The sequence below is a fragment of the Erinaceus europaeus genome, chromosome 14, assembly GCF_950295315.1.
Source record: "Erinaceus europaeus chromosome 14, mEriEur2.1, whole genome shotgun sequence".
Taxonomy (NCBI): Eukaryota; Metazoa; Chordata; class Mammalia; order Eulipotyphla; family Erinaceidae; genus Erinaceus; species Erinaceus europaeus.
This window is the reverse complement of record NC_080175.1, coordinates 69,764,394-69,787,626: the sequence shown is the minus strand read 5'-3', so window position 1 is coordinate 69,787,626 and position 23,233 is coordinate 69,764,394. Positions and strand designations below refer to the sequence as shown.

The following is a 23,233-nucleotide window of genomic DNA, read 5'->3' as shown; positions in this document are numbered from 1 at the left end:
AGCAAATATTCTTTTCTCAAAGGGAAAATTCCCAGAGATAGTAAGAACAAGGTTTCTGCCAACATATAACAGTTACAAGCTGTCATTTATTAATCAGTATGTGTTTGGTTTTCTTATACCCACTATGAGACTTAAGACTGTAGTGTGACTCAGTTATCACGACTTAAGCACAGAGCCCTTCCTTGGGAAATAGTTGGTGTTCAGTAACTGCTTGAAGCCTCAGGCATGAGAGTCTGTCTGCATAACCATTATGCTATCTACCCTCAGCCCTCAGTAACTGCTTAACCAGTAAGCAATGTATGAAGAAATGAGTGAGTTATCTTTTGCTCACAATTATAAAACAATACAACTTAATTGGGAAATGTAATGGGTGTCTTGGAATGCCAGTTGTGTTGTTTTGTTGTTAAAAATTCCGAGGCTCCAGCTGGCCGGGCTAGCTTCACGGGCGGGTAACAGAGATGACCAGAGACATACGGCTGGGCAGGGAAGCTGTATTTCTTTATTCACGAACAACAATTCATAAACTAAGACAAACTAATCACCAAACAGGACTCTGCTGTCTCTTTGCGGCAGTGCAAGCACTCTCTCTTACTCTGGAACTCTGAAACTCTGGAACCCTGTAACTATGGAACTCTGGCGGGGTTCCTAGGGGCGGAGCCAAGCAGGCCCGCAAAACTAACAGGACTGATCCAATTCTCTTGGCGGGGGAGAACTAGAACCCAATGTAAAGCATACAACACAGTTGTTTTGTATCATGTTACCTAAACAGCTGGTTAATTTAAAAGTTATATGAGTCAAACCAATGTTTTGATATCACAAAGACAAAAATGGGTTCATTAACTGAATTGTTCACTTTCCAGTTTGTGACTAATAGCTTATGTATATGGAAATTCATAGCTTTTTTTTTGTCTATTTTTTTTCCCCTGATAGAGCTCTGTTTAATCAGGTGATCCTGACCAAGTAAATTCAAATCCCCCTGACTGTTTTCTTCATCTGCTAAACAGGATAGTCAACCCAGTTCATTCATTGACTCACAAGGAAATTATAATACTAACATGATACAAAAGAACTTTGTGAAAAGCAATAAAAATCCAAGTGGCCTATTTCCTAGCTACTCTAAAGCATGAACCTTTAAATGAGTGATTTTATTCTAATTCATCAGCCCAACTTTGTGTTAGAGTTAAAGGCAATTAGTAAAGCATAAACTCCTCAGTATGATTCTTATGCCACATCACTACTCCTTGGTTGATTTACTAATTAATGTGATTAAAAATAAAAACATTTTCCTGTAGTTGCTTGGGTTATAAGACATAAACACCTAGATGAACAGAGGCTGTGCATGGATACATGTGCAGGAGGAGTAGTTGCTTTTGGATATCTGCAAAGTCACTTCATATCAAGAAAGGACTTAAATAAAGCAAATCAGCTATTGACTTAAAACTGACATATGATCTATTTTTAGATTATTTTAATATCTTTATTTATTGGACAGAGACAGTCAGAAATCAAGAGGAAATGGGGAGATAGAGAGGGAGAGAGACAGAGAGACATCTGCAGCACTGCTTCACCACTTGTGAAGATTTCCCCCCTGCAGGTGGGGACCAGGGACTTGAACCTAGGTCTTTGCACAATATAATGCATGCGCTCAACCAGGTGCGCCAACACCTGGCCCTGACATATGATCTATTCATGTGTATTTTTAAACGGGAAAGTTCTCAATCTGAATTCTAAAGGGGTGCCTAGTTCTAAAATCCTGCCATAGCCATGCTAGGTATACATTACTTTCTCTCTCTCTTTCTCTCTCTCTCTCTCTCTTGGTACATTGCATATTCAGTTTTAGACTTCTCAAGTTTTCTATGTTTTTGTCTTCTTCATCTTCTAAATCATTACTACCAAATCCATTTTTAAAAACATGACTTTGATCACTTCCTTTATAAGTGCCTTCCTTCACTTCCTGTTGACTTAGTAGGGATTAATAAAGTATGGTACAATGATCAAGCCCCAATTACAGTCTGTTTTTATAAATAAAGTTTACTGAAGCACAGCCATCCTTATTTATGCACTTATTGCCTATCACTGTTCTTATGCTTTCAAGGCTAAGTTAAGTAGTTGTTCCAGAGACTATGTGCTCCACAGTGACTAAAATACCTACTATCTTGATTCTGGATAAAAGATAAAAATAAAAATCCTGCACTCTGGTATGTATGATCTTTCATTAATTATAGTTAGCATATATAGCAGGCAATATATAAAAGTATAATATAGATATAAAAAAATTACTTCTGAATATATCTCGCAACACAGTGTCTTAGTTCCATTAGTCTCTTATCCTGTTGGAAGTCCACATGTAGTGAATTGTCAGGACAACCAAGTAGACTTTCTATATTCGAACATGCTTGGATTCAAGTTCTAGAATTCCAAGGCTGATAGATCAGTCAATTCAGTCTATGAAGACTTCCTTTCAGATTTGCAGATGGCCATATTCTTTTGTGCATTTAAGTTGAAGTCAGATGATGAGCTTTCTGGTGTCTCTTTTCATAATAAGTCCACGAATCTTCTTGGGACAGGGCTTATTGAATAACTCCCTGGTTGACTCTTTCTCTAAATATAGTCACACTGAGGGTTATAACAGCAACATAGGGATTTCTAAGGAGCACAATCCAATGCATAGAACATGATTTACAGAGTAGTTATTGAGTTATTGTTTGCTGGATAGCCCATGTATTTACCACAGAGTAGGTATTATCTCTGAGATAAGTGGGCCTTTGTTTTCTAAACTTCAAAACCATGCCGTCTTATCAGAATATATTTGTGTGAGGTAAAGTTGCAAAAGCATATTTAATAACTAACACTATGAAGGAGTATGGGATGGAGTAACATCCAGTGGTCTGTGGTGGGGGGAGTTAGCACTTCGTAGGTGGGTCAGGAGTGGTGACACAGATTTTGAAGAAAAAGTGAAACTGTATCATTAAAACAAAGTCTTTCTAAACAATGTTACTTCAATAAAAGTGAATAAATTGGCATAAAAAGCACATCATAGATCTATGCTTATAGTAGGATTACATTTTTGCTAAAAATGTACAAGACTAGCATAGATACATGCTCCAAATTAATCAAAGTTAGGTAGTAAAGCAGTGGGAAATAGATATTTTCCTTTTTTATTTCCTACATTTTGTTTTAAATAAAAGCACATATAAAAGTAAATACATAAATAAGTTCATCAGAAAACAAGCTTTACAATGCATACAAAAGCATGCATTCTATCAGTGTCTAGACATTTTAGTTGTTTAGCTTGTATGAGTTGAAATTCCTATAACATTAAGTTAATCATTGTAAAATGTACCATTCAGTGACATTTAGTACTTTCAAATGTTGTACAACTATCACCTCTCTATTGTTCCTGTCCATAACTTTTAAAACAACTCTATTAAGGCATAATTTTCACATCATAAAATTCCTCCTTTTTTAAAATGCATAAATTAAAGAGTTTTATAAATTTAAATAGCTATCCAATCATCACCACAATTTAGTTTTATATCATTTCCATTGCCCCAGTAAGAATTTTTTATGCCCATTTAAACATCTTGTCTCATTAGCATTCTAACCAAATAATAGTCAAGTTTCTGTCTTCTCAGATTTTTCTGTACAATTTACATATATGGATTTGTGAAATAAGTGATCTATTGTTTTTTCTTTCTTTTGCTTTGTGTAACATTTCTGAGATTCATCTTTGTTACAGTGTATTTCATTATTTTATGCCTGTATTTTAACAATAATATTTCATTGTATTTATAAGTCACACATATCCACTCACTCAGAGACACTTGAGTTGTTTCTGTGTTTTGCCTATTATGAATAATTCTGCCGTGAACATGAAAGTCCTTGGTGTGAACATACAATATCATTTCCTTTCAGCTGAATTTTAAAAGTGAAGTTACTGGGTTGAATGTTAAACTTGATTTAGCTTTGTAGAAAACTGTCACATTATTTTCTTTTTGACTTGGTTGTTGATTTATAAAAGCATGGGACAAGAACAACTAAACTACATAGACCAAAAGAGGTTTCATCAGATTGCGTGTGCCTTCTGTCACCATATCTGCATAATGGGAATACAAGTGCAACTTATTTCTTAGTCTTTTCAAGTTGAAAGGTTCTATTCAAGCACTCTGAGCACTTCAGCCTTAGCAAGCAACCCACTCAAATAATTACTGAAACATGATACAATCACCGAGAGTGTTGACTACTGGCAAACAAGTAGACTCTGTCTTTTCTAGCTCTTGTTGCAATGTTGTTGGGATTACATTAGAACAGGACTAGGTTGCCAGGACTTCAGTACAACGGGCCTCCAGGTCCCCTCCAGTTTGCAACTTGCTGTCTTGTGTTCTCCCTTCCACCCTTAGGGCAGTGCACCTTTCCATGACCTCATGACCTGGATGCTGATGTTCTTTGATGTAAGTTTGTTTGGGTTTCAGGTTAGTTTCTTTTCTTTTATCTTTCTTTTTTAAATATTTATTTATTGGATAAAGACAGAGAGAAATTGAGAGGGGTGGAAGAGAAAGGGAGAGAGACAGATAGACAGACACCTACAGATCTGCCTCACCATTTGTGAAGCTTTCCCCCTGCAGGTAGGGATCAGGGGTTTGAACCTGCATCCTTGAGCACTGTAATGTGTGCACTAAACCAGGTGCATCACCACCTGGCTGCGAGTCACGTTAGTTTCTATGTGGAGCTGTCCATTTATAGATCTTTCCATTTATAGATCTTTCCTATTCAGACACCTGCTCCCCAATTTCTTAAATGTGGTTGTTTGTTTATTTGTTTTATCTTCCACCAAGGTTATTGCTGGGGTTGCCAGTGGCCATACTCCCCTCCCCACACCATTCCTTTTTTTTTTGACAGGACAGAGAAAATTTGAGAAGGGATGGGGGGCGGTAGAGAAGGAGAGAGAGATACATGCAGCAGTGTTTATAAAACTTCCCCCTTGCAGGTGGGAAGTTGGGGCTTGAACCCAGGTCTTTGGTAAATACAGTTTTTTTTTTGTTTTGCTTTGTTTTGTTTATAGTTTTATTTTCAGTAAAATACTTGCAGACTCTTCCGAGATTTTTCAGATTTTCTCACTAAATCTTTTCTCTCTGATGCTTACTTGGTAATATTTATTTCTTCTCAAAGTATTCAATTCATTTTTATGGAATTAACTGTTATACAGATAATGACTCTCATTCATTTTGCATTCAGATATATTAATGTCTCACTATTTTGTGAAATTATTTGTCTTCAAAGATTGGGAACTGAACAGCTTGCTGTCCATGAGTGTCCATGTGCTGAGACATTATTAAGTTTTACAAAGCGGACAAAAATTTCCAGTAAATATAGTAGCTGATTGAGTAGAACTTGGTAAAGACCATTAACTTTTCATGGAAGTGTCTGTAGGAATGTTTGCTAGTTTCAAAGTTAAAGACAGGAAAATGGCAGTAAATGTTTTAACTTCACACTCTGAAAAAGAAGAATGTGGCTGATTCATTCTATAAGATATAGTACAGCAATAATTGTTGGTGGTAGTCTTAAAAATATGGAGCATACATGAAAATTTAAAAAGTTGGAGAAAAATAAGTCTTGAGGAAGAAATGAGCTGTAAGTCACATTATTATGAGTTAATATTTAATCTGCATCTCTATCTTTTTCTCAACTCTCTAAAATTTATATGTGGGCAGTTCTTTCTAAATGAGTGGAAAATAAATCAGATCTTAAGATTTCATCTCTAATATGTGAAGAAAGATTTTCTAAGTCTCCTCTCTTGTATTTAAGACAAGAAAAGCCATATGACTAATAATAAAAAAAAAAAATTCACAGATATACATGAAGCCATCAGATACTGAGCCTTCCTAGAGTAATACAATACATGAGCTTTTGTTGTTGTTGTTGTTGCTGTTGTTAGTGGTTTCTTTTACAATGGGGAATTTATTCAAGAAATCAGAAATCTACACTTACCTGAAATAGAAGCAACTAAAGTCATAAACAGGTAGAAATACTTTCATGGTAGTTTTAGGAAATTGCTTGAGGCTTAGTAGAGACACATAAACCTGTGAATGAATATTTATAATAACTTTATTCATAATGACCAAAAATAGGAAATGTGAGATTTTTTCTTATAAATAGATGAGCAAAAGTTTGTTGTGCATCTCTATAATAAAATATTATTCAATGATAAGTAAAAGAAAATGAGCTATCAAGCCACTGAAGAAAGGTTTGGATGGATCTGAATGACCAAATGCTGAGGTAAGGAGGCTCCTCTCAAAAGGTTACATACTATATAGATTCAATTTTATGACATTTTAGAAAAGACCAAGTTATAGTGATTAAAACATATCAGTGGAGGTTGGTGGTGAAGGGAAACAGGTGAATCACAGAGAATACCTTTGTAATGGTGAATCTACTTGGTATGGTATATTATGGATTTGTCAAAACTCAAAGAACTTAGTAGCAGAGAAGTAAACTTTAATATGTATGCATTTAACTAAGGAGTTCAGAAGGTCAGTATGTCCCAGGAAATGTTGCATTTTGTGAGAATATAATTTAATCATATTATAAATGTATGCAATAAACTCACCAAATGGAGATGAGGTTGGTGACATGTTGATCTAAGTACTGGCAGAAATGAATAGGAAGTGAAGACTAAAAGCAAAGAGAATTGAACTAAGCCTTGTGCTCCAAATGATAAAATGTTTTTCCATGAAGGAATGAGTGAATAGTTCTGAAATTTAGATATGCTCACACTGTAACTGAGTAATAGACTAAATAATTCCTGAATGGTAGGAGTCAAATCACTGGCTGTTGGAGTTGGTGAAGAAGCAGGTATGTTCCATGTGGGGACAGGCTAAAACCATTAGTATAAGTTCTTGTTTAGTTAAAGGAAACACCACTGGCTAAATAGAGAAGTCTTCACAGTCTTGCTTTTTTTGAGACAGGTAAATTAAAAAAAAATCATATTATTCTTTAATTTTTCCAAGGACATATAGATGGATAGCATATAGCTTTTCTATTTCCTAGTAGTCTAAGGTAAGAATGAAGCAAGCCATAGGTTCTTAGTGTGTATCTGTAAATTATTTTCATGAGAAAGCTAGCTTCTCTCCTATTTATTAATTTACTTATTGAGAGAGAGAGAGAGAGAAGAGAACAACACAACACCAAAGCTCCCTTCAGTGCAACAGGGAATGGGGCCAGAACCAGGGTTACGCACATGGCAAAGGAGCACACTATCCAGCTCAGTTATTTGTGGCCCAAAAGCCACCCTCTCTTGAAAATTAAATCCAGGAGACAGTTGTTTCTTAAGCTTTCATAACATTCTTATGATAAATACAATAAAGATTTTTTGAAGACCTTTTGCTAATTAATAATAAATTAGATGAATTCCTATGATATATGTACAAGATAATATATACTATGTAACTTATAAATCCATACAACACAATTTATAGATACTCTGCACTCTACTAGAACTGCAGGACAGAACTGTGAGCTGGAAGCAGTGAGCTGGCCCTAACATGGTCAGTTGGTGCCCTGCAGGGCTCACTTCTACAAGAAGAGTTGGGAGCACTGGTGGGGAGGTTATACAACATTAGGTCTAAAGAGAAAGCTGATCTATATTCCTCCCATGGAGGATTAAAAGTGGGAGGCTTAATTTGTCCCTACAGAAGAAGAAGCACTATAGATTCCCCTTTCTCAGCTGGCTGTGTGACTTCTTAGCACTTACCTCATTGTGTGGAGCTCCACAGAAGCTGACCTGGAATTATCTCCAAGTGAGTCAGCAAACACAGAGGCTTGTGCAGGGTGTCCTGTGTAACTGCTCCCATCAAATGTCACCGGCAAGTTACATTATGTTTTTAACTTTTTTTTTTTTTTACCAGAATATTGCTCAGCTCTGGTTTATGGTGGGACAGAGGATTGAACCTGAGACTGAGAAGCCACAGGCATGACTGTATTTTTGTATAACCCCTATGCTACACCTCCACCCTACAGTATGTTTTTTTTTTCCTTCAGGATTATTGCTGGGGCTCAGTGCCCACACTTCGAATCCACTGCTCCTAGAGGATATTTTTCCCATTTTGTTGCTCATCGTTATTATTATTGTTGTCATAGTTGTTGGATAGAACAGAGAGAAATCGAGAGAGGAGGGGAAGACAGAGGGGGAGAGAAAGATAGACACCTGCAGACCTGCTTCACTGCTTGTGAAGCGACTACTCTGCAAGTGGGGAGCCGAGGGCTAGAGCCGTGATCCTCACGTAGGTCCTTGTGCTTTGCCACTTGCACTCAACCCGCTGCGCCACCACCGGACTCCCTCCTACATTATGTTTTAACAGTTACTAAAGTAGAGTTTCTGTAAACAGCTGCTGCTTAATCTGCTATACTTGTGTTACTTATAACAGTTTATTCAGAACCGAGGCTCTGTCTAAGGTGATTGGCAAATTGACTGAGGCTCCTTTTCCTTGTGTTAAAAGACCAAGACCTACACACTATTTACTATGTAATTTAGTGGCCTTTGATTTTTAATGATTGTCTCAGATCCAGTCATTTTGTCAGGTATCAAATAAACTCCAGCAAAACTGCACACTGCTCTCTTGGTGTTTGTCAGTAGGGTATTACTTAATTTAACTTCAGCAATTCTCCTTTCAAAGCTTCAGAGCACACTTTAACTGCAAAATGAATTTTCCAAAGTGTGTCCTTTCCTTCATCAAACCTCTGCAATGCTTGTTTTATTTCCTTGGTGATAAAACTTTTTTTTCTACTATAATTATTCTTTTTAAAGTGTATTATTACTTAGGGACATCTTATCTGTTGTCTAAGAATCTGAAACGAATAAGATTAGGAATACTAGCTTAATTGGCAGGGTATTTATGTAAATCTAAATATTTACATCTAAAACAAGAAGCTCTTTTATAGTTTGTATTGATGGGTAATAGTAAGCACTGTGACTCACTAGAACGGTAAAGGGCAGTTTGGGGAATTGTACCACTATCATTTAAGTATAGTCTAGGTAAAACAAAATTTCAAATACAGGACTGCAATAAGTAAATAGAGTATAAGGAAAACAATGGTAGCATAGCTTTGAACAGTTAATTATGAAAAAAGCCAGTTAATTGATAGGACTCACTTTTACTTAAATTGTTGGTAGAGTCCATCCTTGTTCTCTTACCACTTTTATCATATTTTCCTACCCTGTCATCTTTCTTGAATCTTCTGTTCCTTCCTTCATGTTAGCTACTACTATATAAATGTCTTTAAGCCATCTCGCTTCAAAATCCGACTTCCTGTGAGCCTTCCCTGCCCACTGCATTATACTTCTCCTTCCACTCACCTGCACACATACTGAAACCTTATTTACCATTCATGTGTCCACTCTCTGCAAATTGCATTCTCACTGTGGTATCTCTTGAAATTGTCTCTTGGCACAAGTTCTTGTGTGAACACCTTCACTTTTCACAGGAAATATCTACCTTTTCTTGGCATCCTTTCCAACACTGTCATTTTCCCTTTGCTGAACTATTTTTCTGCTAATGGTCCCCCCGCCCCGAGACTCTCAGTTTATTCTATATATAAACTTTCATAGCAGAAATGCAAATATTGCATCGGATAACTGGAGACTCACATTCCAGGAATTGTCAAATAAAGGCTTTGGAAGAACATCTGAAGGGCACCTAGCAGGTCTAGAAAGTGAGCCATCTTATTTCCATTTCCGACTTCTCTTTTCCTCACACAGCGCTGACCAGTCTCCAGTTCATTTCCACTTTCCAAAGGTTAGAATTAATCTGTTTGCCTACACATATTTCGATGGAGTGACAGCTAATGTCTTTTCCTTTGCTGAAATCTCTCAAACCTTGCCCTAAAATATTAGACTATTCTCCCTAGCCTTCTCAATCTGTGCTCAGGCTGACTGATCTCATCCATTACCAGGCCTGCAGCTCCCATTAACACACTGATGAATCCAAAATCTAAATAGATCAGACAAAGGAACGTTGGTCTCCTTGAAGAAGAAAAGTAGACACAGTGGATAATAAAAGTGGAAGGGTAATTTTAGTCAAATTATGAAAGAACACTCAGTACATTTGATTACAAAGTAGATTTATGAACTCCAGCTATTAAAGAGAAAAATTTTAACCCAAGGCACTGAATTTGAAGACTGTTGAAGATAATATAATAACTTAAATTAAGATCAATATGTAGGGGCTGGGAGTTGGTGCACCAGGTTACAAACATACTACTGGGTTTGAGCCCCTGTTCCCCACCTGCAGAGAAGCTTTCAGAGAAGTGAAGCAAATACTGCAGGTATCTCTGTCGCTCTTTACCTGCCCCTTCCCTTTCAATTTCTCTCTGGCCTATCAAATAAAGAAGAAGAAGAAGAATAAAAAGGAGGGGGAAAAAAAGCTACCAGGAGCAATGGAATTGTTATACAGAAATCAAGCCCCAGTGATAACCCTGGTAGCAGTAAAATAACAACAACAACAATAATAAAATAACCATAGAATTTCAGAGCTCAAAGGTATTCTCTCTCCTGTGGTTGGAGAAGGTAGCTCTTATAACTTCAAGGTAGGATGTATTAAATATAAAAATGTGAAAGGAGTCGGGCAGCAGTGCAGCAGGTTAAGTGTAGGTGGCGAAAAGTGCAAGGACCAAGGTAAGGATCCTGATTCAAGCCCCCGGCTCCCCACCTTCAGGGGAGTCGCTTCACAGGTGGTGAAGCAGGTCTGCAGGTGTCTGTCTTTCTCTCCATCTCTGTCTTCCCCTTCTCTCTCCATTTCTTTCTGTCCTATACGACAACAATAATAACTACAACAATAAAGCAAGGGCAACCAAAGGGAATAAATAAATATTTTTTAAAAATGTGAATAGGGGGCCAGGTGATGGCACACCTGGTTGAGCACACATGTTATATTGTGCAAAGACCTGGGTTCAAGCCCCTTGTCCCCAACTGCAGGAGGAAGGCTTTGCAAGTGGTAAGGCAGTGTTGCAGATGTCTATCGCTCTCCCACACTATCACTTCCTTCCCTCTCAATTTCTGCATGTCTTTATCCAATAAATATATATAAAGATAATGAAATTTTAAAAAAATGAATAGCATGGGAACATTCTACTATTATCACAAGGCATGGCACTTCTGTAGTGGGGGTCGAACTAGAAAACAGTAGTCAGGATTTGTCAAGATTTTTTAGTCAGCCATGAACGAAGCAAAGTGACATAAGTAGGCAAATCAGTTAAGTTAGGAAGGCAAAGTTGATTTTTCTGCTATTTATAGGCAATGTAAGTTGCCATGTTGAAAACAAAGCCTGTAAAAAGAAAAGTCTGTTGTGACTTTGGATCACAATATGAATTTGGACTTAGCATATGGCTGAAGTCAGGCTAATGAATGGAATTACATAAACCAAGTTATTTAACTTGCAGGGGCCCAGAAGTGGGTCCTGCTTCTTCACCCCATCTTACTCCCAACCCACTCCCGCCCCTCACTCTATCAGTTGTGCGAATACACTCTCTCTTCTCCCAGCTTTCTGACTTTCTCGATTTGCCCTTCATGGCTGCTTCTGAGAACTGAACACGTGTAACCGAGCTAGCTGGGAAACTCTTAAGACTCTCCTCTAAAGCCATAATGAGTAACCTGTATCTCTGCTGATAATTGCCTATCTTGCTGTACCTAAAATATACCATTCCATACTGTGGAGTTGCCATGTAATAAACCTTGATTGTTTTACACCAGTGCTGAGCTGCCATGCTCCTGCAAAGTCCTTTTATTTTTTAAATACAACAAAAGTCAAAACTGGACTTTGTGGGATAGCAGCACACAAAACACAGGGTATACATTTCTGTTTAAGAAGATAATCAGAGTTACATGCAGGGACCATAAAGAGTATTATGTAATCTTTCACATTTTAAAAATGAAAGAAAATGTGAATATCACTAAGTCCATGTCAAAGGTTTTCTGACTGACCTAGTATTAGAATTCAGACTTCAGTCTTATGAACCATCATACAAGATGCTATCAGATAAAAAACATTAGTCAGAATCAGGAAAAATTAAGGAAGTTCTTGCTCCTAGAATATCACTTTAATAATACTTTGTGCCAGCCAAGTAAATATTGAGATTTTTTAAGGAAAATGCTTTAATACACAGACAAACGTGTAAGTTTCAAGGGTGGCTGACAAATGTTTCCTTGCCTCTCTCCTTTCCTGCTCCCTAGGGCCTGTTCAGCATTGTTGGCTGCAAAGATAATTCACTTCTCTTAAAGTTCTCTAAATTTAGAGCTGAGCTGTTCAGAAAAATCTTTCATCACACATAAATGAACAGCCTGATTGTTGTTTCCAAAACATTGAAAAATCTTGGAAAAGAACCAGAACACACACTTTCCTTAAAGAATGTTAAGTCTATGCTATGTGGGCCTTACCCATTTCAAAGACCACTTGACCACTCTTTCACATAGCACCAAGCTCATTCCCAATCTCTTCTGATTCTTCTCCTTCTTAAAAAATATTTTATTTATTAATGAGAAAGATAGGAGAGAGAGAAAAAGATAGGAGGAGAGAGAGAGAAAGAACCATGTGCTGCCGGGTACATGTGCTGTCAGGGATCAAACTCAGGACCTCCTGCTTGAGAGTCCAATGCTTTATCCACTGTGCCACTTCCCATACCACCATCACCATTTCTCCTTCTTCTTCTTCTTCTTCTTCTTCTTCTTCTTCTTCTTCTTCTCCTTCTCCTTCTCCTTCTCCTTCTCCTTCTCCTTCTCCTTCTCCTTCTCCTTCTCCTTCTCCTTCTCCTTCTCCTTCTCCTTCTCCTTCTTCTTTTTCTACTTCTTCTTCTTCTTCTTCTCCTTCTCCTTCTCCTTCTCCTTCTCCTTCTCCTTCTCCTTCTCCTTCTCCTTCTCCTTCTCCTTCTTCTTCTTCTTCTTCCTCCCCCTCCTCCTCCTTCCTTCTCCTCCTCCTCCTCCTTCCTTCTCCTCCTCCTCCTCCTTCCTTCTCCTCCTCCTCCTCCTCCTCCTCCTTCTTCTTCTTCTTCTTCTTCATCTTCGTCTTCTCCTTCTCCTCCTCCTCCTCCTTCTCCTTCTCTCCTCCTCCTCCTCCTCCTCCTCCTTCTTCTTCTCCTTCTTTCTTCTTCTCCTTCTTTCTTCTTCTTCCCCTTTTTTTAAGGCAACTTGGGTCTCACAAATTAGTGATTTTGCTAATCCAGGGTCACTTTTTCATTCAGGAAAACAGAGATGAGGAGAGAGAAAGAGATAGACAAGGAAGGAAATAGGTAGATAGATAGATAGATGATAGATAGATAGATAGATAGATAGATAGATAGATAGATAGATAGATTATAGATAAATCACAACAAAGGAGCTTCTCCATGCGGGGTCAGGTTTGAACCTATGTCATGGCACGTGGTAAGGGGTGATTCATCCAGTCCCTTACTCCTACTTGACAAACCATGTCATTTTTCCTCTCAGTGAGATTACTCTTTGCAGACTTTTTTTCTTAATAGCTTAATCTCACTGGCAACTTAGAAATATATTTTAATGTAAATGAGTCAATTCTCTTGAAGATATATATGTAGGACTATCTATTTTGATTAAGATTTTGTAATCAAGGGAGTCTGTCATTGATATTTTATTTTATAAATGATTTACAAGATTCTGAGATGGGAGGGTGTAATTCCACACCATTTCTACCTCCAAAGTTTTGTTTCTCCATCTTTCACCTCCACTCCCACCAGGATAACCACCATAGTTCTCCCAAGATATTAGGCATGGGTTGGATACTTTCTTATTTTATTTAAAAATTTTTTTCTAATGGGAGTCGGGCAGTAGGACCGTGGGTTAAACACATGTGGCATGAAGTGTGAGGACCAGTGTGAGGATCCCGGTTTGAGCCCCCAGCTCCCCACCTGCAGGGGAGTCGATTCTCCGGCGGTGAAGCAGGTCTGCAGGTGTCTGTCTTTCTCTCCCCCTCTCTGTCTTCCCATCTTCTCTCCATTTCTGTCTGTCCTATCTAACAATGACATCAATAACAACAACAATTATAACTACAATTATAAAAAAAAAAAGACAAAAAAAGGGAAAATAAATTAAAAAATTTTTTTCTAACAAGTTCATGTGCTTCAGTGCTCTGTATTTGCATATGAGTGGAGTCACGCAGTAGGTGTCTTTAACTAAGGGAGTGAATCTTTGGGTGAGCATTGTGTCCTTATACATAGCCCACGCATAAGTAGACTTCTACCCTTTCTACTTCATCTTTCCCATAGAGGATGTGGTTCCTATGTGCTGTACAAAGATCTGAAATCTTAAGGAAGAAGCCTGTCTTGAGTAGGTCTAGAAAGTTACTGCATTTCATGTTATTGTGTTATATTTTAAACCTTTACAATTAGAATATTTAGGCTTAAAAAAAAAAACCCTTCGATATTTATATACTTTTCCCATATTTGGGAGCAATTCTCTGCCCTGATCCAGCTTTCTGGTCCTATTTCAAACTCTGACACAATTCTCCCATTCAATACTTTCAGCCCACCTGTATATTAGCTGTCCAGCCCAGTCAAAAGTACGGGTCCCTAGTCAGGGAGTCCTGAGGTTCCTACACAGACATGATGGGCCTAGACCTTGATTATATCCCTCTCTCCATTGTTACTGGTCATGTCTATCAGGAACAACACAATATATCCCTTTGTGGGCCCCCATATGACCGTGCCCCCAACATGGATCAATAATGGTAGAAAATGTTCCATCCTCTGAAGGGAGGCTGGACAACATACTCTATCTACCACCTGAGGAAGATGGGTCCTGAAATTGGGGTAGCTTGGAACATTCCTACTTATGACCACAGAATGTGAGCTCAGATCTATAGGGATGCAGAGGTCACATAGGCTCCTAAGCTGAATATGGGCCCCAGGTCACATCAAATCAATGGGATTTATAGTCAACAATATTTACACACCTTTTCCCTTATTTGGGAGCTACTCTCTTCTCTGATCCAGCTTTCTGGTCCTTCTGCCAGTCATGACATCATCTCCCCAGACAATAACTTGGGTCCACCTGCATGTCAGGCTCAGGAGAAAACAAAAAAAGAAAAAAGAAAAAAGAAAAACTAGTATAGTCATGGGCTCTTTGGAATATAACTAAAATAGAACTAGTAATTATCTGTAAAACGGAGGCTCCCAACTCTTCATCTGAACTATTCCAGCCTTTAGGTTCATGATTAGTCAACAATTTGTTTTGCTCTATATGTTAACTCTTTTTTCAGACACCAGGTTCCAGATGCTAATATGATGCCAACCGTACTTCCCTGGGCAAATGACCCTAACAATGTGTTCTGGAGGCTTGCTTCCCCAGGTCCCCGCCCCACTAGGGAAAGAGAGAGACAGACTGGAAGAATGGATTGACCTGTCAATGCCCATTTTCATTGGGGAAGCAATTATAGAAGCCAGACCTTCCACCTTCAGCACCCCATAGTGACCCTGGGTCCGTACTCCCATGTCGGGCTGTGTCATGGGGGAGAGAACTCGACTGGAGCCAACCTGGGCTGCTTCTTACTCAGCAACATGGGAGAGGAACAAGGAACTGAGCGGCTGAGCGGAACCTAATGCAACCTTTAATTAATCAGAGAAAATGCCTTACTATCTTTTGAAATGGAAGTGACAGGTCGGAAAAGGAAATGGCTGGGGGGGTGGGTGGAGAGAAGGAAAGAGCACAAAGGTAGCAAGCTTCCATCTAACCAGTGGGCATTAAACCAATACCCTGCAGGCAGGGCAGGTCTCAGGCAAAACAGTGATTATGTAAATAGACTACAGTGGCAAGCAGTGCAAGGGACCTGGTGTAATGACCAACACTCCCAGAAGGATAAAGAATAGGAAAGCTATCAGGGGAGATGATGGAAAACGGAGTTCTGGTGGTGGGAATTGTGTGGAGTTGTACCCCTCTTATCCTATGGTTTTTGTCAGTGTTTCCTTTTCATAAATAAAAATAAAAATAAGAAAAAGTACGGGTCCATCTGAGTACAGCTTAGATAGACTTCCAAGCTTCTTCCAACATGAAGACCCCAAATCTCTATATCTAAATATCTAAATATCTGCTATATTCTTGCCTTTACGTTCCTGATTATTTAACTGTTTGTTCTGCTTTATATCAGTACTTTTCAGCCACCAAGCTGCAGATGCTATCATCATACCAATCTGACTTTCCTGGGCAGAGGGCCTCACCAATGTGTCCTGGAGCCTTACCTCCTCAGAGCCCAGCCCCACTAAGGAAAGACAGAAACAGATTGGGAGTATGGATCAACCTGTCACCCCCATGTCCATGAATTTGAAGAATCAGGTTGCTTTCTTTTGAAACTTAGTTCACCCTTGACAACATAATTTTTGTTTAGAGAAGGGAAAGCAAATAATATCAAAACATAGAACATCTGGGTTATTATGGCCCAGGTGTGGGTGCATCACATGAGAGACAAAAAGAATTATGAAAACAGGTTTAATGAAATTCAAACCGAGATTATTTTTTAATCTAATTTTGATTTTTGCCATCACTGGAACTCAGTGTATAACTTCCCAGAGGCCTTTTTTTTTCTTTTTTCTTTTTCCTTTTTTTAGTTTAGACAGAGAGTGAGAGTCAGTGAGAGAGAGAGAGAGAGAGACAGAGAGGCAGTCCATGAAAGGAGAGACACTACCCACTGTAGCTCCACCACATAGTCCTGAGGACTCGAAAACCTCAGTCATGCTACACAATGTGAGCATTAGATAACTCACTCAGTAGCGTGAGTTATCTGCATACTGTCTGGTGTCTTCTGTGAACACAAAATGCATGTTTTCTGCTACAAATAGATTAATTGCAGCTATGGACTGTCAAAAGTCAAAAGTGTTTGCCGAACTCAATAGTATTTCTATGGACATAGCTGCAGTCAATCATTAAAGACTTTACCACTTAATTCTGGTTTCTTTCTAGCATGGCCAATAGTCAGTCTGTGGAAAGTGTTCTTAAAAAAAAAAAACACTAATTGGAAGAATGTGTGGATCTTATTTTTGGCCTTAGTATTGCATATTTTTATGAACTTGGAAGTATGTTAACCTTTCTTTCACTCGAAATTCCTATAACTAAATAGTCTTACTAAGTAATCTTTATAGACACAAAAGGCTAACCAAGTACATAGTGCTTAGATGAGTTGTTTCACTGAAGAGATGAAATTATTCTATATCAAGCCAGAGGTGATGAGGCTGCTGGTAATATATCTGAGCAGGCCTCATTCCAGGTGAGTAGCTATAATTTTAATAGTGGAAAAGGTTAATCACAGTTAGTTCTTTAAAGTTACCAGAGACTCAGTAGGGTGCATACTAATGAAGCAAACTCTAGCATGCTGCATTTGGTCTTAAATTAATAAATAATATTCTGACAAAGTTTCCACAGGTCATCTTTAGTAATAAAGATCATTAACAAAAAAAAATATTTAAGTAGGTACATCTCAAAATGTGGATGGGTATTCACTGCATCCTATATAAGTAATTAAATTTGGTGATATAGTATAGTAGCATTTCTCTTCCTCCTCCTACACCACTTTTTTTTTTTTTTTGCCTCTAGGGTTATTTCTGGGACTTGGTGCCTGCACTACGAATCCACTGCTCCTGGAGGCTATTTTTTCCCTTTCGTTGCCCTTGTTTATTATTGTTATTGTTGCTAGGTAGGACAGAGAAATTGAGATAGGTGAAAGGCAGTAAGGACCTGCTTCACTGCTTGTGAAGTGACTCACCTACAGGTGGGGAGCCAGGGACTCGAACTGGTATCCTTCTACCCATCCTTGCGCTTCAAACCATGTGAGCTTAATCTGCTGCACTATGGCCCTGCCCCCCTCCACTCTTTTTTACCAAAGCACTGGTTTATGGTGGACCGGAGACTGATCCTGGAATTTTGGAGCCTCAGGCATGAGAGTCTTTTTGCATAACCATTATGCTATCTACCCCCCCCCCCACTCTTTTCTTCTTAATCTCTTTTCTTTTCTTTTTACTATTGATTTAATAATAATCAACAAGGCCATAGGATAAGAGGAGTACAATTCCACAGTTCCTACCACCAGAGTTCTGTATCCTATCCCCTCCATTGGAAGCTTTCTGTTCTTCATCCTTCTGGGAGCATGGACTCAGGATCATTATGGGGTGCAGAAGGTGGGAGATCTGGCTTCTGTAATTGCTTCCTAGCTGGATATGGGTGTTGGCATGTTGATCCATGCTCCCATCTTCTTTTTCTTTTTATCAGAGCCCTGCTCAGCCTTAGTTTATGATGGTACTGGAGACCGAACCTGGGAGTTCAGAGCCTCAGGCATCAAAGCCATTTATATAACCATTATGCTGTTTCCCCAGCTGCATATCAGGATTTATGTAACCTGACTTCTGCTTCTCTCTTCAGCCTTATCTCTCAACTTGACCTAGTACTTTGACTTTTGATGACACTTAGCTAGCAGCTCTTGCTTGGAAACATCAGGATACTATTAAGTCTGTATTATGTTTCACAGGCTGTCCCCACTATCTTCCGTTCTAGATACCTATTGCTGTGTCATAAGGCATGCCAACACATAGTGGTGGTGGTCCCAGGAATTGAGCACACTGAGCTTGAGGGTGCTCACTCAGTGGGATATCTAACTGTGAATGCCATCAGACTTGGTTGGAACTGGAATTTTGTAAGCTTTGCTAACTCATATGTCAGGTGTCTGAGAATGAAGGACTCCTGCTGACACCAGTTCCTTGGGCATCTCTCTGTGTACCCTTGAAATAATCTCTTTAGCACAAACTTTCAGAAGAGTCAGATTCATGTGTTTTTCAATAGGTAAAAAACAGTATCATCTTTTATGACTAAATTTTAGTGACCAGTACACACATATAGCAAATACCTGTTATTTCTCTAGACTCAGTTCAACAAATCATTTCTACTATAAAATCTTTGGACCATGTTCACTTTCTACTTTACCCAATGCTCTTTCTCAGATTAGCCATTTGCTCTATTGTACTTTTATGCATTTTAATAACTGCTCCTATTACTGCTTAACTGACACGGTATCTTTATTGACATGATAACACTTTGCACCTATCATTAACTTTAGTCTACTAAAAAGCGTATTTCTCTTTATTTTAGAGAGACATAGAGGGGCCAGATATGTGCACACCCAGCTAAACACACACATCAACACATGCATGGACCTGAGTTCATGGTCCCGACCTCCAAGGGGAACGTTTCATGAGCAGTGAAGAGTGCTGCAGGTGTTACTCTTTCTCTTAACACTCCATCTCCCTCTCCCTTTTCAATTTATCTCTATCCTTTAAAAATATATAAAAAAATAATTAAATTAATAGCAAATAGGGAAGCAGAAAGAGAGTGAGAAAAACCACAAAATCAACATTTCTTTCAGTGCAGTGGGAGGCTGGCTTGCAGCTGAGTTACGCACATGACAAAGTAGGACACTATCCAAGTGAGCGATTTTACCAGCCTTAAAAAAATAGTATATTTCTCAAGGGATGGTCATATCTTTACATTTTTTTTTATTATTTAGCTATATTATTTAGACCAATATACACCCAAAATGGTCTATTAATGAAATGACTAAAGAATTAAGTTTAATATTAACTAAGAAATGCTAGACTACCCTGACTCTTTAAAATATATTAAAGGATATTTAATAACGTTTTCCATTGTTAAGAATACTTGGTGGGACTGGGTCATGATGATACACGCAGTAGAGAGCACATGTTAGAGCACATGTTATTATGCATGAAGGCTGAGGTTCAACCCCCCTGTGCCTACCTATAGCGTGGGAAGCTTCAAAAGTGGTGGATCAGTGCTGCAGGCACATCTCTTTCTCTTTCCCTCTCTGTTTTACTCTATCTCTGTCAGAAAAAAAAAAGGAAGAATAAAAGAAAAAAATAGATATGGCATGGAGAGACAGTATAATGATTATGCAAAATACTTTAACGCCTGAGGTTCTGAAATCCCAGGTTTAATCCCTGACACCACCGTAAATCAGAGTTGATCAATGCCCTAGTCTGTCTCTCTGCAGCTTCCTCTCTCACTCATTAAAATAAATAAATAAACATTTTAAAATTTTTCAAAAAGGCTCCGGGGAACAGTGGAGTCACAATGCAGACACCAAGTCACAGTGATAATTTGGGTGAGGGAAAAAAAATGCTGTGCATTGGGCATTATGGAAATTTATAATTTGTTGTTCTTTGTGATAAAAAGGATGGAAATAGAGTTGATTGTGCCAGATAAAGTGAACAAGGAGGTAAAAGACAACTAAATATAGGATGGTTTTGTTCACTTGTATATATGAACACATAAACTTCGAAAAAAGTAAAAAGTCAAACTGCAAACTATCAAAGACTTTGTGGGAAACATGGTGGCTGTCAGTAGGGGCCCAGAATTCTGGGGAAGGGTGTAGTATGGAATTGTTTCTCCTAACCTTACAATTGCATAGACCATTAATAAATTAAAGAAAAACAATCCCATAAACCCCTACCTGCAGGTAAGCTTCACAAGGGATTAAGTAGTGCTGCAGGTGTCTCTCTAACTCTATCATCTATCTCCCCCTGCCCTCTTGATTTCTGGATGTCTCTATCCAATAAATAGGTAAAGATAATAAAAATAAATAAATAAAAGGCATGTTGGATGACATTTTACGCTTTCTTTTTTAAATTAAATATATGCAACACTGAAAAAGAAAAGGAAATTTTACCATTTGTGGTTTTTCTGCATCATCATCAGGATTTCACTGTACTTGGCCAACTTTTCTAGACATAAAAATAGAAAAAGAAACAGAGGGAGAGAAGGAAATATACCATAGCACCCAGCTTCTGCCATTGTAGTGGATGCCAGACTTGAACCAGGGTCAAATGCATGGCAGACCAGGTTCATTCGCTAGGTGAAGTATCTTGTCAGCCTGAAAATGTACAGTTTGATTACTGCCTTTAATTTTTTCTTTTTTTTAAATTAATTTATTTTATGAGAAAGAGAGGAAGAGAGAGAGAGAGAGAAAGAGCCAGACACTCTGGTACATGTGCTGCTGGGGATCGAACTCAAGACCTCATTGGTTTTTTTTTTTTGCATTTTATTTTTTATTTATAAAAAGGAAACATTGACTAAACCATAGGATAAGAGGGGTACAGCTTCACACAGTTCCCACCACTAGACCTCCATATACCATCCCCTCCAGTGATAGCTTTCCTATTCTTTAACCCTCTGGGAGTATGGACCCAAGATCACTGTGAGATGTGGAAGGTGGAAGATCTGGCTTCTGTAATTGCTTCCCCTCTGAACATGGGCATTGATAGGTCGATCCATACTCCCAGCCTATCTCTCTCTTTCCCTAGTGGGGCGGGGTTCTGTCCAATACTTTATCCATCGTGCCACCTCCTGGATCACGTTACTGTCTTTTTTCTTTTCTTTTTTTTCCTCCTGGGTTATTGCTGGGCTCGGTGCCTGCACCGTGAATCCACCACTCCTGGAGGCCCTTTTTCCCCCCTTTTGTTGCCCTTGTTGTTGTAGCCTCGTTGTGGTCATTATTATTGCCATTGTTGATGTTGTTTGTTGTTGGACAGGACAGAGAGAAATGGAGAGAGGAGGGGAAGACAGAGAGGGGGAGAGAAAGATAGACACCTGCAGACCTGCTTCACTGCCTGTGAAGCGACTCCCCTGCAGGTGGGGAGCTGGGGCTCCAACCGGGATCTTTACGCCAGTCCTTGCGGTTTGTGCCACATGCGCTTAACCCACTGTGCCACCGCCGGAACCCCGTTACTGTCTTTTCTATATTGAGCAATAGGTACCTAGAAATCCTAAACTTAATTTATTCCTATGATAGACTCACAATGATTGAAAGCCAAGTCACACAACGCAGATTAAGAGCTCATGCTCTACCTTTGAGGCACTAAAAATATTAAAAAGAAGAATATACTACACTCATCTTCTGTCTCTCAGTACTATTTTCTACTTTCATCTTATAGATCCCCCAGTGATGATTACTGTGAAAGCCATCAAAAGTCCATAAAAGTCCAATGCAATAATGGAAGAAGGAACTTTTCTAAGATTAATTTAAGAAAAGATGGATTTGCAAAATGGAACCGTTAATTTCCTGGAAATTGTGGAAAGAAGGATAAGCAGAACTTAACAAAATACACTCCTATTTGCTTTAGATTTATATGTTTGCCTTTGGATATATGCTGATCATTGACACTGAGAACATTAATCTTTGGCATCTTCATTTCATGGTCTGCACAAAATGCTAGTTCAGAAAGTTGTTGCAGCTCTCCCCCATATTAGTGGAGGTGAGGCAACTTATATTTAATTTTCTCGAGAGCCAAGGATTTTTGTTTTTATTATTATTATTTTTTAATTCTATATGCATTTCTATTTCAATATTAACACTTTGTATTATCTTAAGAAACTGTAAAATTTTAATGGCTTTCCTGGCATATTTTGGCAACTCGTGATCTCTGCCACTGTAGTTGCAATGGCCCAGGGAACATGTAATTACTCTCTCATAGTAGAAAACTCTTAGGGGTCACATTCGGCTCAGAGTCACGTTTAGTGTTCTGCTTCGGTCTCACTGTGTAATCATCACTCACTGAGCAAGGCAGCTGATGAGAAGGGAAGACAGAACAGGGGCACTGCCATCAACAGGCAGGGCACGCACAGACTCAAGAGCGTAATTTGGTTCAACTAGTACTTGGAGACACTTACTGTCACATTATGCCACCCTACAACTAGAAAGAGTCTAGGGGATAAAAACTACTGTTTAGGGAAAACGTTTGGTTGTCTGATGGAACACATTTCAAATACTGTTCAAACAAAAGCAGAGACAAGTTAAAGGTTCCATTCACTTATTGTACCATGGATGAAATGTATGACATTGAATCTGACAATTCCATAATGTTTCCTCAGGCAATACATGCAGTGATGCCTTCTTACAAGGCAAATGATATGCAGCGAGAAGTGCTGCCCAATTATTACACATAAAACTAGATAATAGAGGCTGGGAGACAGTTCACCCTGAAAAATATGTTTTTATTTTTTAATCGTTTTGTTGGAGTGGTTAAAGGTTTACAGTAGAGTTGTTGATGCATGGGTAAAATTTCTTATCTCACATGATAGGTATCTGCAAAAGACTCTCAAACGGTGTTGGAAAAATTGGGTGAATATATACATACAATGTAGAGCATGTCAGAACAGGTACAAAAGGGGTTCCAGGAAGAT

General features: G+C 38.6%; 1 long non-coding RNA gene across 1 annotated transcript in view; it reads right to left on the bottom strand.

The window, feature by feature from the left end:
- The window catches only part of LOC132532671 (uncharacterized), a 30,495-nt gene extending 11,185 nt beyond the window's left edge, over nt 1-19,310 (bottom strand). Inside the window, exons 1-3 of the long non-coding RNA XR_009544578.1 lie at nt 19,211-19,310; nt 14,952-15,049; nt 5,989-6,080 (exon numbers count right to left, since the gene is read on the bottom strand). This is a non-coding gene — a long non-coding RNA (uncharacterized LOC132532671). The remainder of the gene's footprint in view (nt 1-5,988; nt 6,081-14,951; nt 15,050-19,210) is intronic.
- Between the last annotated feature and the right edge of the window lie 3,923 nt (nt 19,311-23,233).